The following is a 17,658-nucleotide window of genomic DNA, read 5'->3' on the forward strand; positions in this document are numbered from 1 at the left end:
ATCTATGGCGGCTGATTGTCGAAAAAATATATTACTCCTTTGGGGGTAATATACGGTATAACTACGGCAGTTACAAATTCAAGTTATCTTCTGTATGCAGATGATTTAAAATTATTTAAATGAAGGTGTCCAGATTTTTAAAATATCAAAGGACACTAAAAAAAGGTTATCTCGGTAGCTGCGAGTTTTGTTCATTCAAGGATCCTGCCAGGGCTAATAAAAAAGGTCACTTCGGACATTTTTGTTCAAGGAGGAAAAAAAAGACAAAAGGGGGACAAAGCAGGATAATGTTTATAGGGAAAACAATCCTCCTCTGGTTATTTAATTTAAATGCATTCGATCTGTTGCAGATTCCTATTCTCTACAGAGTAATTTAGATTCCCTATGGAGATGGGCTTCCGTCAACCGTCTGCTCTTTAGTGTCCGAAAATAGCATAATGTGTTATTATTTCGATTCCGTTTGCTAATTTTTATTCCTATGATCTCAGTAGAAACATTTTGGCTAGAGAAATTACCACTTAAGATTTTGGGATCACTTTTAAGAGAAAGTGGAGGTTTTCTTTACTCGTAAACGACGTCTGAAATAAATCTGCTCGGCTTTGTTAAAAGGAATTTATTTCAATTTTCCGTCAGTTATTCGAATCCTCTGTGACACTTCAATACGCATTATTCTCGAATCAGGATCTATAATTTGAAATTCCTGAATAACGATATAACTAAATCGATTAAATTCAATAAAGGTTATTGAGATACATTTATAAGAAGATATTTGGTCATTATTCATTTTTGTATCATAGCGACTTTATTTTAGGAGCGTTGAGATACGTTCTCGTTGAAATTTATGTTTCTTGTCACATGTTAGGTTACAATAATTTTTATTTAATTTATATAAATAAAAATTTACACGAAACGTTATTTTTATATTAAGCTTATTTAAAAAATTGAACCTTTTGTAAATATTAAAATATGTATTTTATGTATTTTAATTGTATACATTTAATACAAATAATAAACATCAATAATATATTTATTTTTTAATATAAATAACATTAATGCTATTATATTATTCTATAATTATTTAAATAATTTATGTTAAAAAAAAATTTAGATATCTTAATGAAGCCATTCTTCAATTTATTTGATTATACAAATTCCCTTAAATTCTAGGAATTTTTGATTTCCTTATCCGATTACTTAAAACGTTAAAAACGTTCTAAAGATAAATCTTTTATTTTTTAAAAATTAAATACTAATAATCTATAACAATTACATATGTAGCAAATATTCGTAAATGAAGTACTTGTAAAAGTTATATATTGTTTTGCTAAATTTTACATATTTAAAACTTTGAAGTTGTACTAATTTCTAGTTCACAAATATGAGTTTTTAGATAAAGAAAATATATTTTTCTTATAAAAATCGCTTTTTAACTACTGCTTAGTATTTTATATATATATATATATCGTTTTTATTATAATATCATTGTATAAAATCGATATGTTAGCAATTTGTATTTATCATGTAACCTCTTTACATTTATTTTTTTAGGCGATTCGCTTTCATTTTTCTGGGAAAAATGTGTACAAATATTTTATATGTGGATTGAGCCGAAAGCATAGGTCCCAGGATTGTTGTAATATTATCGTGTGGATCGAGTTGTTGAAAACGTTATATTGCGAATAACATTATTACAATTATCGATTATTCAAGTTGTTATACATGTTTCTATTTTTATATCTTCATATTGAACTTATTGCTAAATATATTCCATGCTTTTATTTTATCATTTTGTATTATTTATGAAATATTGGTTTTTACATGACTAAGCTAGATAATGGGTAGTTATTTTCTTTAATATTACCTGGTTGTCAATAATTAATATATGATATAACCAGTTTGTTTCTGAATAATTCGATACGCACCAATTACTGACTATATTAGTTTAACAGTTAATTATACCACGCGATTATAATCGATAAAACTCGCGTTAGGGATCGATTATATTATTATGTTTTTGACGGTTGGTATCTATGCTATATATCTATTAAATTGAAGTTAAGTTTGTCTATTTGTTCAATCACTTGTTTTAAGCTCTGTATGTATTACTATATATAAATGGATTCGTCACGATACCCGGAAGGTTCTAATATGCATGAACATTATCTAATATAAATACGAATATTTCAGATTGCTTTTCATTTAATTGTTATATTAAAAGTGGCAACGTCACAAATGAGCGCGGACAAATGGGCGTGTGTCAAAAGAGCGCTGAGTCATAAGAGCCTTTACCAAAGTAGCGCTGTAATTATAAGATCATGATTTGCATCACATTTATTTGTAATGCATTATTATGGTATCGCCCATTTTGAATCGCCCAATCTCCATCGCATAATTGCCCGTGTCTCTATAGTATGTATGTATACTAAACACAATAATTCATTAAAATATTAAATTAGCCTAACGTAGTGGCACATTTCTGACCATATATATGGAAATTTTCGATATACAAACATATGTCATATGTGTATGATTAATAATAGATTAATATTTTTACAGTTTTATATACAAAACAATAATCGTTTAATTAACTGAAATATATTATATAATATTCGTACTCAGTCGTTATTCGAGATAGAGTAGTCGTCTAAAATAGATACCTAAAAATCAACCGCGATGCTGTGAAAATTAATTATTATATTTTATTTATCGCATATAATTAAAAAATATGTTATAGAAAAAAGTTTATTTGTATTTGTTTATCGTCAAATAGCAAAAAAGGTCTATACCTGCCCTAGAACTGTCGAGTCGATATATATTTGTCAATTTAAATTATAATACAAAAACCCTAGAGCTTGTGTTTCACTTTTTTTCATTACCATTTAAAGCAGACTATAGTGCGAATATATTTATATTTTTTGTCGCCTTAATTGGATAACTTGGACCTAGAGAATAAGTGGTTTCAACAGTATGAGGTCACATGCTACACAGCTCGAGAGACAGATTTCCAGGTCATGTAATATCCCAAAGTGGAGATGTGCGTTAGACGCCATTCTAGATTATGTGAAATCAAAGGTTTTTCATAAAATATCATGGAACGACCAAAGAGTAATTGTACCAAAATTATGGCAAAATGTGAAGGATTTAAAGATTGGAATTACAGCAGCGTCCATTAAGCTATATATATGTATCAAATTTTATTTAAATTCTTTTTTTTATCTCTAAAATAAATGTGAATGCATATATAATACATGAACAAGAGTGCATACAATAATTGGCTGTGTATTTTGATTGTCTAGTCAATTATCGATATTGAGTTTTATACTGGTTGCTTTTAATGCAATTTCATTTGAGTGGAAGTTGCTTAAATGCAACTTCCGTCATTTTAAAATCAAATTAAAATTCATGGATATTTTCTGCGCATATCGGTAAGAAATTCAATTTTGTTTTAGTTTTAGTAATTTAAAGTGCTTCGACAAAAGGTTGTAAAGTAATACATACATAACGAAATAAAAGCGACAATAGAAATGCTTGTTGTCGATGGAGATATAAAAGATATATAAGAAAAGGGAGAGAAAGCAAGGGGGAAACTCTATAGATAACAAACATAAGTACTGAGAAGGTAAAAAAATAATTTCAACCGCCATTTTTATTAGCAAGGAAGCGATGAGAAAGTGTAATATTGATTATATGAGAAATATTATATTATAAAATATATAAGACTCTTCATTATTTTTTTAAAACTTTATACTTGCGCTGCATAAAATATCCAACGGGTGCAAATATTTTGTTACATTGCCCAGATAAAAAAATATTCCTAATTTATAAAAGATTTACTACACGACTTATTTATTACATCATCATTACTAATTGTAAGAAGTTGATGATAATTTCAGAAGCACTTGAAAAAAATTAAATATCCCCCGCATGTAAAAATATATGGATCAGCTGTTTTCAAAGTCACACCTCAAAGTCGGGATAAGTTTTAATATACTATAAAGAATTTATAATTCGGTCATTTAAACACTATACAAAGCCATGAAAACATTTTTTTTAAATGGAAATGATTTTAACGAATAATATATTATAATTTTTAAATTTAAATAAACTGGTTATATATAATAATACTATTAAATAAACCTTGTGAACTATTTTTCATTATCCACCTACATTTTATAATATATAATATATAAAATAAGAGATTACATATTTGCTTTAAATCTTCATGATTTACGTTTTTTTAAATTAAAAAAAGTTTTAATTTCACAAAAAATTCTTTTGACGCTTTGACGTTGATTGATTAATTAATTAATTAAAATTTAATCGAACCATTTTCACCTAGCTGTTTAACAATATTTTTTAGTAAAGCTTCTAAATTATTTTTTTAATAAAATTAGTGAAATAAAAAGGCAGATTATACGTTTTATGTTAAAAAAAATAAATGGGTTACCTCAGTGTGGCATGATGGTCAAAATAAATAAAACATTGTATGCTTATCGAGATTTTTATTGACAATTTCTCTAGCCAAAACGTTCCAATTGAGATTGTAGGAAAAGTCTGATGGCGAACAAGATCGAGTAAATGATGACATAATATGAAAATTTCCGACATAGAGAATTCAAATCAATCTATATAGAATATATAAAATGCATCAAAGCAATGCAACATATAGAATGCATCTATGCAATTTTAAATCATATGCAAAAAGGAAAAAATCGGGATTTTGTTACTGCCGTATTTATGTCATTAATAAATAACGCGAAGAACAGAGTGCTGAGTTTGTACTCTTGAGAAACCCCCGAAGGGGTAAAATATTCTTCAGACAATTAACCGCCAATGCAGATTTATTCTTTGTGTATAAATACTTCTAATCATAATTAATTTTTAATAATAATTTAAAATATATATCTGCTATCAGTTGTAAAAATTATTAAAAATATTTAATGTAAAACATAACAAGTTGCAGTATTTGTTAGTCAATCTTAGATGCTCTTTGAGTGCTAGCCACTCACTCTACTTTCGCCAGCGAAGGCAATAGATTGGAAATGGCCGATAAGTTTTTTTTTTCTCTTTACAATTCAAAGTTATCGACGACCAGTCTACACCGCTCTCATTGGCCCCGAGAATTTATTTTTAAACAGTCTATTTTCTCTCCTATCGCATCGAATGAAAATCGATAGTCGACACTCAAACTCCTGACGAACACCACGGAAAAGGCACAACTCGTTTCAGGCGGCACACATTGGGGCATATCGGTAGGAAAGTTCCTAAATGAGTTTCTCGTTGAGTGCGGTGCTATCGACTTAACGCGAACTCCCCGAGCGGCTATTAAAAACACTGGAAACCGAACGACAAAAGCGAAAAGAGCGCTCTGGAGAATTTGCTACCATGTTGAAGCCACAACTTTCAAATTATATATGAAACACGCTGAAGTTTTCATCTATCTTTAGTAGCAGTGGTTGCAAAACCTGCAGCTTCTCATTTTTATTAAAAAAATCTTAAATTTAAAATTTTTGTAGAAAGCTATATTATCTAATGGAATCTATACCCGTGTTTTTTTTTTTTTTTAAATTACTAAAAATAAAGAAACATATTCTGTTTTATGAAACTTTCAAATAATTGAGCAAGGCAAACATTTATCTTACAGAAAAAAATATTATAAGAACATTTAAGGTCATTCGCTAAAACAACATTATATGTTATACAAAAATGGCAGTAATCATTCATGTAATCTATGTATTAAACTGATTATATTTATAAAGAGGAACGAATAACCTTTATCAGTGATCAACAAAACCGCGTATCAATATTGTTAAAAATTAAATTAATACTAAGCAAAATTTCTTAACAAAGCAAATTCGTTTACCACTATGTAAAGATAAATGTATTAATAAAACATACATATACTTATAATTCTTATTCCACAGCTTTGGATAAAAGCATTGATGTTAACATATATGGGTCAAATTCTTTCTAGTAATTAACAACGAATTTAATATTACCAAAGAATTAACTTTCCTAGTTTCACTAAAGAGCAAGTTTTTTCACAGCTATATATGTATACAATATATATTAGATAAAGCAGAAAAAGCAACATTAGCAACGTTGCTCAACCATCACATGTTTGCTATAATCACTAATGGTTGGATATAGAAAAAAATAGCGAAAGTAGTGAACGACGATGCAAACATGATTAAAAATCACTGCATTCTACATTAATACAGCGATGGTACAAGTAGAATTTATTTAAAATCAAGAAGATAAAATCACCATTAATTTGAAGGTAATGAATCATCTTGAAACAAGCTAGTACAGAAAATGGCTGATTAAACAGTTCTAGTGCATATTAAATGCTTGAATAAAGTCACGTAAATAGAAAAAAATATGCGACTTAAATTTATATTTTAACATAAAACTTAAAGACTGGATTCTAAAATTTTAGAGAACATAAAATGCATTTTAGTATATTTGGTGTGATACATTGCAGATATAATATAAAGCTTTGAAAGCAAATATGTAATATTTAAAATTATTTATTTTAGTGTCATTATTAATCTTTATTATATAATTTATAACCGTGTAATAAAAACATAATCTGCAATCTAAGAATATACATTGTTTTAGCAGTGGCGGAGGGGGCGGGCCACCCCGGGCGGCACTTGCTTGGGGGCGGCATATTCGCGATGGAATCGTCTAGTGTGGTTCTTAACCCTGAACTAAAATTTATGTAAATCTACGAATAGCAAGAGCTTAACAATATTCAATTTATTATTTTAAGAAATGCTTATTTAATGACCCTGCAAAAATGTATGGGGAGGGGGGCGGAAATTTTAAGAATTGCCCCAGGCGGCACATACCCTAGCTACGCTGCTGTGTTTTAGACCTATCTTTTGGAATGAACATGTATTTTTCCCGTATAAAGCATACAAAAAGTAAAGTTAAAAAAAAAATACAAGCATCTTTAAAATACTATTTGTAAAACAAAGAGTATTTCAGAAAAAAATATTTGATCAAGTCAAATGCTCGAGAAAAAAATATTTTATCTAGTCAAGTGCAAAAGGAGTGCTGTAATTTATATTAATGTGAGCTTCTAATAAAAATTAAAAAAAAATAGTATATATTTTTTAATATTTTCGAAAAAAATAAAATACAGAGAAGTAAGATAAAGACAGTGGTAAAAATATATCTTCATATATAATTTGTCAATAACATATATCAAAAAACAATTTTACAATCTTGTTATAATAATGAAAAACTTTGACTATACAAGTTCTTATAATAAAAATTCATTATTTGTATTACTTTAATATTACAAATGTTTTCTTTATGTATTGTAAATAAGACTGTCTAACAAATAATTTATTTCAAATGTGACTATAAAAATGACAACTCATTTTTGTGCGATTTTAAAAATGTTAAAACAATCGTTTTTTAAACACATTCCTACGATACTTTATTACGATCATAATAAACGTTATATCAATGGTACTATAATATTTATTAGCATATAATCTAAATTATTCCATTAGAGTACATTACATATATCGCCTATATTTATATGAAATTACACATCGTTTTGCTGTGTCGATGAACTTTTGCGAAATGCTTCGCAGTAAAAGCGTTTATTCATAAAAATTTAAAATACATTATCATACATTGATAGCTTACTAGTTCACAGTAGTTGCATTATAATACATCTAATGCGAGTTTCACTATATTACACGTCCATTAAAGTATTAAGGGTAAGACGTATAAATTGTATACTATTTAAGTAATGTTGTGTTGTGAATACAGAAAAAATATGTATCATAAAGAAATAAAACATAAAAAAATATCCAAACCTAAAAGAATATTGAATAATATTATTATTGCTAAAGCCCGTTGACACGATTTTATGAAATATCAACATTTACAATAAAAATAAATAAATAACACATCTGACATTCATTTAAATACATGTAAACGAAATTATTATAAATACAGTACTATCGATAAAAAATAATAATTTAGTATGTATTATATTGAACTTTTGATAATTTTTATGTATTCGATAATATTTGTTTGTAATAAAAAAATTATAAATAGTAAAAAGGGTATTAACTATAATAATGATGTATAAAATGCATTTTTAGTTATTAACACTTAGCCGGATTTATTTTATTAAAATTTATTATTTAAGACGAGAAGTAGTATATTTAGTTTTAATATATATATGTACATAAATTACAGGAAATTAAAAAAAAAATCAACCATCTGAGGTGTATTTTCTTGTATATTTTCGAATTTTATAGACATACATACATCCATAGAAACATATTTAGAGAAAAAGTTTCCTACTAATTAAATTTATAAATTTGAACTAGTCAGCAAGCAACTCATTGTATTTGAACTGATGACATTCAATAAATGTGTGACAGGATCAACCTTTTGTGGGTTGCTGTAAAATTTACGTGAATTAAGCAATAAGCGAATCCGGAAATTATTATTCGAGTTTTGAATATCACTAATGGTTTTCAAATTGACATATTTTGGTCAACGCCAATATAAATTAATGTCGGCTCATTCATTGGAAAATGAAGGCGAATATTTATAGGCTGACAGAGTTGACATGTGATTTATATATGTACATTGTTTTAGATCGAAGTATGGAAAACTGTATAATTAGCGATTTTTATTCTCATCGTTAATATTTAAAATAATAAAAAAAATAATTTTGTAAATCTTAATCCTAGAATATGCTACTGATTTTTATTCTGATACTATACTATACATAGTTACGTAAGTCTTTTAAGCACAGTGTCCACTTCAACTCTTCAATAATGATATAAAGCAAACTATTTTTAATTTTAAATTAAAGTTTTTACTAACAAATTATTTGTATTAAAGATGTAATTGTTCATAATAATGTATTTTTTACTATACCTTTTTTTTAACTAAGGTTCATTATAATGCACTTTTTATTATTCCGATTTTATTCACTCTCCTGGAGCTCTTGCTTTAGGTTCTGACTACAGAATTTTCTTACCATCTTCCATAACAGAAGATATGTTATCACACTATTTTTGTATTTCGCCTATATTTTTAAAGCCTTACACAAATGATTTTAATAAATAGGTAATCCCGAAACTAATCTCGTTTTTTTAAAATTAAAGTTTTAACAGTCAATCAAGCTTAGCCGTTATTTCATTTTCCGATATTTTTAAATAAATGGCAAAATTTTCAATAAGTAAACAATTTATATGAAGATTGCATACTTATGAATTTCAAAAAACATTTGTGAAGTTGTAGGTGTTTCATTAGATATCTATAAATGTCAAAGATGGTTCAAACGGGAAATTACGAATTCAAAAATTGTTCTAGACAGATGGACGATGATGTCTTGGCTGCAGAAATAAAAGAAACTACTACGGAATATTTTGAACTAAAACATCAAATATTTTTTGCTAATTGAATTGAAAAAATAACCAAAGAGTGAAAGAAGGTTATATATTAAAAGGAATATTATATATTAAATCATTTAAATTAAAATTAATATATGAGCCGATTTTAATGATAACTTACAATAATCAAAAATCCGAAAGCAAAAGCGAAAGCGAAATAGAAAAAATTATGTATATTTAAAGGGTTAGTTAAAATAGTAAAAGTTAGTAAAATTCATTAAGTAAGCATTTGAAGAATCTATTTGGCTATACAATTATGAAATTTTCACTTTAGCTTTAATTAGAAGCGATGAAATACTAAAAGGCAAATTCTTAAAATGGAACCAACATAATTCCCTAAACTATTTTTTTTAATTTTAGTTGTAACGTTACAGGCATTAGCTTAATGTATTTTTATCAAAATTCTAACATTTATAATAAAATAATCAAATAAATGTAAAAATTGTAAATTTTAGAGAATTTTTTTTCGCCCTATTTTTAATATTTACTACTGATGAGCTTCTGATATTTTCAGTCTATCCTTTCAAAAATGAGTTTGCCGACCCCTGTAATATTTTCTAACAGATTAATAATTGAAAACAAAGACTTGCATAGGACTTGAAACATTTTGGTAATCAACGATTTTCTTTGACAGATAATAATTCCGTTGAATCTGCACAATTGACACTTAGGTATTCGAACCTATGCAAGTTTTCAAACATATTCAAACGTATTCAAACGTCACTAATTCCAATTTAAAATTAATTAAGTACTGGCTCTGTGATGTGATTGTAACTTATGGAGTATATATTGAAAACAGTGAATAATAAAATTATTTTTCATTATATTTAAAGGTACATTTTTCTGTATATGTGTATTAAAAATAGAATCAGACTGTTCTTATTAAACAACATTGCTTTATTTAATTTTTATATAAAGCCTCATTAGGTATATCAACAATTCAATTTAAAAAATGTAAAATGCAAAAGAGCAAATGAAGCTTTGCATGCAAAGCTGCGGCAGTACACTGGAAAGCTTAAACGAAGCAAAAATAATAGACAGCTCATTTTTTTCCAGGAATATAATGTGAATATAATACGTATAAAAACAAAAAACAGTATAGCGAAAAGAGCGTGATAAATTAAACAGCAAAAAATATCTGTATTATTATTGTAGGCATATCGTTTGAGGGTACGGTTCATTAATTTTTTATCACATAATTAATTTCGTATAAATTGGATCAACATTATACTTGTAATATCTACAAATACTAAATAATTAATGATCTTAAAAATCATTTACTTTCATAATTTATTTATTTAGTCATACATTAATGAAAACTGATGCTGCGGTCTTAAAATGTAATTAATCGATTTTGCACTTATAGAGCGGCTAGGTTGTAATATTTTGATAGAATTATTTATTATGTTTATATATAGCGTTTATATTATAACTAATAATAATTTTTCTTACAATGAAATATCATAATGATTGTCGTAAAAAAATAGAAAGCTTAGTCTTCTTTAGATATATTAAAACGAAAAAAGATGTCGATACAAATTATTACGGTTCATTATGAAATGGTTGTAGAAATTATAAGGAATACGCGCCTTTGTTGTCAATAAAAAGTGATATTAAGATGAAAAAATTTATTACTGTAGACTCGCTGAGTTAAATAAAAGATAAAATATGATAGATTTAGTTATCAAATATATGTCGTACAAATAATTGCAATTGCTTATAAAATAGTTTATTTATTATAAATTGCGGTATTTCATTGACGCTACTTTAAAATCTTATCTACTACATACTATGCTAAATATTCGATGAAACTACAATAGAAGCGGTTTTATTTATAAACTAATTAATTTAGACAACTTGCAGTGAACTCATCACACTCCCTAAGCCAAAGTAAACTATCGTGTTTAATAATATATCCCCTGTCATATCCCTGGTCCGCCTTTACGATTCCGTCAAAGAACTTTATATTCCTAATTTAGCTGCAGTGCTGAGTTGTAATTTTCTTATTAAGTACAAAGCATACAATGAATTATGTACTAAATTTTATAAGACATTTTTTTTATTGAATTTATAATAAAAATTGAGATAATTCAAATAAAAGTGCTATAATTAAATCAATTAAGCAGTTCTTAGAATCGGATAATGCACAAAAAATAATTTTATTTTAAGTTCCATCAGCTAAAATAACCAAATAATAACATGGTGTCGCCAATTCTCAAAACTAATATTATAATTTGAGACTTAAGCTCGAATAGGGAATAAAACATAAAATATATTCTTGCTATTCTCGTTTCAATTTTATATACTTATCTGCCCTTTTTATATGCGGGATATATAATAATAATACTTACATAAAATATATATTATGATAACCCAGATTCGTGAATAACAAACAAAGGTTGTCAGTAAAATATTTATTATTTTATTTAATGGTAAAATCTTGGCTAAATGTATTATCTATATATATATAACTAAATGTTACTGACGAAGATAATTAAGAAACAACCGCGTTTTCTTCTGAAATGCACCCTTAAAATGTTGCCACCCATGGCGGCCATTAACAATGAGTCCGAAGAACAATAACAATTGAGCAAGGCTAAACAAGTTCTCCAGCGTGTGTCTAAATTTGTTCAAGGAAGTTTTTATAGCTGTGGTAATATGTGATTTTTATTAGCTTTTGAAAGTTTATAGGTAATGTGTAATACTGGGTATCCTTCGCGATTTGTATATACATTGCTAGCGCTACCCTTTTATTTTATATTAATTCCCTCTTTAATAATTAAAGTTACTTATCTGAATTATTGGCTTTATATCCTCTCCCAATATAAATTATATCCAAACTTTACTTAATTGTATTATAGGACGATGAAAAAAAAAGTTATTTCACTTTAATTATTCGTATACTTTATCCCTTTTATTCCGAAATTTATATTCATAATAATCAGACGCAAAACTAAGAAAGTCCTCATTTAAGAGAAAATTTAAGACATAGACTTATTTTTAATATATTGTATAATAACATATTTTTACCATTTATTTTCAATTTGCCTTATTTAATCTGTCCCGCAAGCTAACCTTATATTTGAACTTTTTTAAAGTATGCCTTTTAACAAAGTATAGAGTTGCAAGATATGCTCGTATGTGGTGCTCTTATTGTTTCGCATTCCACTTTGATGTTAAAATTTAACAGTGTATACCGCATTTTGCGATATTTCGTTCTCATTTTATCATCTGTGGATATTGATCATGTCACTGTCAAATCCAAAAAAACAGAGACTGGCGGACTTCGAATATCGTGATGAAGCATAGAGTGGAATATAAATTATTTTAACTTATATGCATATATATATATAATAAACGATTTTTTTTTATTAAAACGCATTTTTTTGAGGAAATAAAAAAAATAAATAAGACTATAACAAAGTCTATTCACGAGTAGATATTTTTTAATTATTAAAAAAAAGCCACTAGTCGATACTAAATTAATTAATTCATATTTGTACCAAAAATAATAGATTCAGTCTTTCGGCGAGAAAAATGCTATTTGATCTTAGTGGTTCCCAAACTTTTTCAACTCTCGGCCCCTTAATTTTACAAGGCTCTTTATGTCAAATTATATCTAGTGCACTTTGCAAAATATTTTGTATAATTAAAGGATTTAGTAAGAATCGTAACAGTTGATACCAATTTATATAGGCTTCTGCAAACAGTTCGATATTAAGCGAATTTTTGATTTTCACTACAATGTTTATTCGAGAAGTCAATGCTATGTTTAAAGTGAATGGATTGTTAGCTTCTATAAATAGCATGAAACAACTATAGACAGTAATATTCTATGAAGTACATTCTAAAGTAAAATCGACTAAAATGTGATAATAAAAATATTATGTTTTAGCTAGAAAAAATATGAGGCTTGGAAATTTTACATAATTATCCGCCCTCCGCTATTACTATCAAATACTAAATGACCTTTACTAATATTATCATTAGATTTTTTAAGAAATTGAACTTAAAACAACAATGAAATACAGTGCTTATATATAAAACCTATACTATATAAAAAAAATGAGGCAATAAATAATTTTGTTTCCTAGCCCGCTGAGTCTAAAATATTTACGATCTGACCCTTTCAAAAAAAGTTTGCTGACCTCTGCAGTAGAATCCGTATAACGTGACTTTTTAAAACGCGCTTAAGATATTGTGATAAAAAAATAATAATAACGAGATGGATACAGTTGTAAAGAAATATAATATATTCTTAGAACGGAATTTATTTATATTTAAGAAAAAAAATGAATATGAAAATGACTATAATATTTGTAAGCAACTTGACAAGAAAATAACCAGAAACAAGCAATTTTATACATTTTTACTAGTTTTAAGAAAAGCTGCGCGTATCCTCAGGAAAAATCCTTTATTTCGCCTGTGAGCTCTATATATATTTTTATATTATCCGTGTTAAATAAGGATTTTTTTAAAAACTATTTCATATAACGCGTAACTTATAAAAGAGTATACTTATTATATTCTTAAATTGCAAACCAACTCTGGTATAAATTAGGTATTATTCTAAAAGTGCGATCTTGGTAAATTCATTAAACTTTTTAGTGTTTTTTTATATTTCAATTTATAATAATTGTTTATGTTAATATCGATATAAACTACTTAAGAGATGTATCTATAGAATATTTAAAAATAACCAGACAACGAGGCTCGCATTTTAATTGCAAGCTGAGTGCTTTATCTTTGAATAAAAGCTTATACATAGAACATAGAATGAAACCATATTTCCGCGTACCATAAAAAATTCTCTTTCAATTTCCATTCTTGAATATTATCATATACGTTAATATTTATATAAAAGCTCTATTAAAAGGCTTTATACTTTAAAAATATATTTGATATTGCATGGTAGAGCTTTCACTGTGAGAATAGTAGAGCTTTTGCAATCAGCGTCTAGTTATATAAAAGCTTGTGCATTGAAAGTTTTGCAGCTATTTTAGTCCGTTATTTGTGTTCTCATGCGATTTGTCAAAGGTAAAATAAATGAACTAACAGTAAGAGAATAATTTATATATTGCTCATAACATGTTCTCAAATAAGTATTGAAAATCTAATGAAATTTTAATATTTGCGTTTTACTTAAATATTTTAATTTAAACATTAAATACAAAGGTTGTATATAGCTTCAACGTAATTACATTAAAAGGATTTGTACTTTAACAATATTGAAATTCTTGTAACGCCCATAATCGTAATTTTTTAATTCACTTAATTAGATGGAAAATATTATTTTCGGTAATCGAATATATTTTTACTTGTATATGTTTTCTATAAACTGTCTAAATATATTACTTAATTTTATGCGAAAATACAATTATGTTTAGATCAGATTTTGTGAAAAAAATCGAAATAACTAAACGATATTAAATTCTTCAAAACCGATCATCAAGTAGCGATTTATATTGGAATAAAAACATAGCATATTAAAAATATATACATAGATTATTAAAACTTATAAATATGTACATAGATTATCTATACTTACCCCCGTTCACTTATATTATATAAAACATACTAATAGTAATTTATAAATTGTCCATACTGAAATGCATTTATAATTGCAAAATATTTTTTTTTTTTTTTTTTATCTTGCAATTATTTAAGGAAGTATATAACTTTGATTCAAAACTATTTGTTACAATTATATTGCTTTAAGGGTTGTGAGTATAATGCGTATTAAAAAATATACATAGATTTTGTTTATTTATGAATAACGTTATTCATAGAAAATACAACTTTATTATTTAATTTAAGCGCGTCTTAACTGGCATTTAATACACAGTATAAATTTATGTAAATTACGATGCATAAATTTGCTTGAAAAATTGGCAATCTTTATTTGCAGTAAATTAAAGAATATGTTCTTACAAAAAAATTAATTAGAAATAATTTTTTACAATTTATCTTGATACAGGCTTTATTAATGTCCGCGAATTTTTTTAGTTAATCACAATAATTATAAAACAATAGTTATTTAGCAGATTCGATAATTTACTACTGTGGAGTAAACAAATTATCTACATGTCTTTTTTAAGATATGAGATATATCTTTTACAACTAATTCGAATCTCGGGAGAAAATAATGATAATAGTCCTCCGATAATTTCGGAGAGCATTTATTATAAATTGGTGGTTCAATTATTGTAATTATTGTAATTTTTCTCTTGTTGGTTATATTTGATTATCAAGGGCATTGATGCTCTTTAAATACATTTATCAAAACATGATTTTTTGTAGCCTGAAAATATTTTTCTCTACATTAATATTTATTGACTGCATTGAAAAATTAGTTACTTTTTTAATCTATGTTTTTAATATTCATAAAATGTAAAATATATCTTCTAGAATATTTTTAATACTGATTTAATTTTTTTTAAATTATAGTGTTACTTTAACAAGATTAATAAAATGATAAAACTTGTACTATGAATTATATAAAATTTTTAAGCTCAAGTTGTGTATAGATTAATACACAAAGTTTCACCGTTAAATAGCAAAAACTTCAGCGAATGTTAATTTTTATGAATTTTAAGCAATTTAATTATAAAAATAGCTTGGTATCGATGTCAATACATTTTTAAAGACTATGTTTTTTATGAGCTATTTAATATTAGATATACTAGTGGGTAGAATATTTAAAAATAAACATAAATACATATATTTATAAAACTGGCTAAATCTTTTTTATACGTATATGATATAAATAGAAAATATATAAATAATTAGAAAAAAAATCAGGAAAATAAGAGTTCTTTGTAAAACATTTCTAGAAAATTAAATTTCCGGTTTATTATGTCCAAATTGTAAAAGTATATGTGAATTTCTTATTAAAAATATTTTTCTATAAGGTTTCTGCCTTTTTAATAATATATTTTTGCCTTTGATTTTTTAAAATTTTAAAATATCTTTACATCATAGTCTTTAAAAAATTATTTTATAATTGACTTTTTTTTATGTCATTATTGGAAGAACAATATAATGAATTATGCAAAGTTATATCTTGTTGAGCTCGACAAAATTATTCTGGACCTATTAATAATGTTTTATATATAATACATTCATCTCAATAATTTAATAAATAAATAAATAAAAATATTTTAGTTTTTTAATGATATATATATGTACATATAGATTTCAGCAATTCAACATTCCTAATTAGTGAAACATGAAACTCTTTGTGCCAATTTACACTAAGCAGACACGCGAATAGATGATAGCGCTAGCTTTAATTTACAAGGGGTTAAATTAGTAAAATACGTACGTATATCTGATTTTTTTTTAAAAGCAAAAATATTTTTATTTTTTTAGCGTTTATGATTATTTACACAGATTTTAACTAATAATAAAACTTACCTTTGCTGATATTTATATGTTTTTCCTTAATAAATTATTTGTTTATTATTATTTACATTATTGATTAGTAAAAATAAAGGACTATTTTTAGATCTTTGAGAGTAAAAAATAAAACAGAATTTAAAAGTACGTATTATAAAAACTATCATAAAGTCAAATATATTAGAATTTACGAAACTGTTTTAGAGAATAAAAAAGTGCAAAAGCTAAGAAAATAAATTATTTTTCTGAAAATCATATTTTTCGATTTCGAGTTCAAAAATACATGTTATTTAAAAATATTTAAAAAGCACTCACCTAAGCCGCCGAGCTCGGCGAGCGACGATCTAAGTGCCAAAAGTTGTCTCGCGCCGGTGAGCTAAGTCACATGATCCCTCTGAATCTCGAAACTGTTGCTGCTAGGCTGTACTGCACGTCCAGTCCTGGCGAGCGGTCCAGTCGGTATGATGCAGAGCTCGTTCAATCTGCTTACAGCTGTGCTATTTTCAGCGACCTCTCCCCTCCCTTCTCGAAGGCTGAAAGGGGGTGCGCACACAAGGCACCTGGGCCGGTCTCACTCTGGCGGGCTTTTCGGACCGGTTCAAACGAGATAGACGGTGGCTCGAGCTCCACGCACGCGTACCAGTGCTCAGTGCCACGTTTATTGAACGGCCGGATAGGTGCAAGGTGGTTCAAAATTTTACGGCAGCATATTGAATAAAGCCTAGATCAGTTTTTCAGGTGCAGAGCCTAGGCTACTGCGTTTTTGGTGGCGCGCGTGCGAAAGGCCTACCCTAGCGTTCGACATTTTGCCAAATCTTATTTT

The 17,658-nt window shown here is 26.8% G+C and overlaps 1 protein-coding gene across 1 annotated transcript in view; it reads right to left on the reverse strand.

Annotated features, from left to right (window-relative positions):
* LOC148234140 (plasma membrane calcium-transporting ATPase 2-like) overlaps positions 1 to 17,413 on the reverse strand; it is a 31,348-nt gene extending 13,935 nt beyond the window's left edge. The window contains exon 1 of the mRNA XM_088187446.1: positions 17,151 to 17,413. The gene's annotated coding sequence lies outside the window, so the exon portion shown is untranslated. The remainder of the gene's footprint in view (positions 1 to 17,150) is intronic.
* Between the last annotated feature and the right edge of the window lie 245 nt (positions 17,414 to 17,658).

Source organism: Plectrocnemia conspersa, unplaced genomic scaffold (genome assembly GCF_051122295.1).
Source record: "Plectrocnemia conspersa isolate PC_06_02 unplaced genomic scaffold, ASM5112229v1 ptg000006l, whole genome shotgun sequence".
Taxonomy (NCBI): domain Eukaryota; kingdom Metazoa; phylum Arthropoda; class Insecta; order Trichoptera; family Polycentropodidae; genus Plectrocnemia; species Plectrocnemia conspersa.